This window comes from Triticum aestivum, chromosome 2B (assembly GCF_018294505.1).
Source record: "Triticum aestivum cultivar Chinese Spring chromosome 2B, IWGSC CS RefSeq v2.1, whole genome shotgun sequence".
In the NCBI taxonomy this organism is placed as follows: domain Eukaryota; kingdom Viridiplantae; phylum Streptophyta; class Magnoliopsida; order Poales; family Poaceae; genus Triticum; species Triticum aestivum.
This window is the reverse complement of record NC_057798.1, coordinates 243,481,088-243,482,736: the sequence shown is the minus strand read 5'-3', so window position 1 is coordinate 243,482,736 and position 1,649 is coordinate 243,481,088.

Sequence of the window (1,649 nt, the reverse complement as noted above, 5' to 3'; positions counted from 1 at the left end):
ATGTCAGCCCGACCCATTTCGTCCTCACTAAAAAAACGCCCGGAGGCCGGAGCAAACACTAGCTCCACTTCACTGTTGCTCTATTCTCCATCCCTTCTCGTCCCACTTCTTAATTCTTTGCCCTCCCAATCTCCGTCCACGATGTCCAACACTGGCAGCCACACCAAGGATCCACTGATGGGTGGGACGCCTTCCTCCGCAAGGCGATGGCGACGAGGAGGAGCTAGCCCTTCGCATTGCGCTACAGTGTTCGCAGGTGGACACGGGCGGAAGCTCCGGCTCTGCTCCGTTCACTGTCACCCGCCGCCGCAACGCCGACACTGAAGTGGGCCAGTCCCGCACCGGGTACCGCTCCGCTCGCGCGTCGCCCTCCTCATCCTACGGCCGCTGCTCCTCAAGGGAAGCGGTGGGTGGTAGTGCCCGCTTCGCTGGCGCTGCGGATGCGCACGCCGAATTGAAGGTGTGCGCCGCCCGCCGCAATTGGCAGCGGGCTAGGGAGAGTCCAACGGCGTCGTAGGTAGCCACACAGTCCTCCCGCCACCGCCGTGGGTTGCAGTTGGTGCCCAATGAGGAGGATCAGCTCCTCACAGCTGTCTACCGCTGTTTATTGACGACGGCGAGACGAACGACCGCCGGCTTCGTACGAAAAACTCCAAGGCCCTCCCGCTAGGTCTGGAGCAGTTCGTGCGGGAGCGGCGGAGAGGGAGCAGAGGTGGCGAAGCTCAAATGGCAGCAAGACCTCGCCGTCCGGAGGATGGCCAGCTTCATCGACTTCTCGTCCTCCTCCGACATCACCGACGGCTCCGACGACCCACCTCCTGCCGCCGATGCCTACAGCAGCACCGGTGACCGGAAGGGCAAATGGTCGGTGAGGAAGTGGTGAAGAACTTGTCCGTCTTTATTTCGGTTTGTTACTAATTTTAGTTTAAAATTGTGGTGTTCTTTTGGTCTATTTTCGGATATGCAGATTTCTGTGTCCATTTGCTGTCGATTTCTATGTTTGTTTGTTCAATGTTTGTTTTGTTTCGTTTTGATCTATGTAGTTTAATTTCTTTTTTTTTTGCGAAACTATGTAGTTTAATTTCATGTTGCATGCGTAGTATGGATTTAGGGTATCGGATATGGGGTGCACGGCTTTGGACGCGGCGATTTAAGAATTGGCTGGTCGCTGTCCGTGGATGCACCCTGACGCATCCGTGCACGGATAAGGTGTTGGATTTGGTATGTGTGGTCGTAGATGCTCCGAAGCTCCCTAATTCCTCTAGAAAAAAGTTGCAGCTTATTTTTTTAGTATTTTTAATATACCCTATCTTTAGGTTTTCTTTTTTAATGTCGCCAGTCATGATAATTTGAAGTTTTGAGTTAGGCTAAGGACTGGGCATGTGGGCCGAACTTTCACTTTATTAGGCAAAAATGACAAGCTAGCCTTACTAATACCCCATCTATCTTAAAACTATCTTTAATAGGGCAAACGTAGGATAACTCTTATTTTACGTGCTGGGTGTTGAACTAGTGCTATAACGCGCGGTTGGGTCGGCCCAGTAGCGACCCCACTCTCTCGCTCGCTCAGACCTAGCAGCTCTTGGTTCTAAGAAAACGTATTATTGCAAAAATAAAGCATTCAATAATATCTCAAAAATAATCAAGAA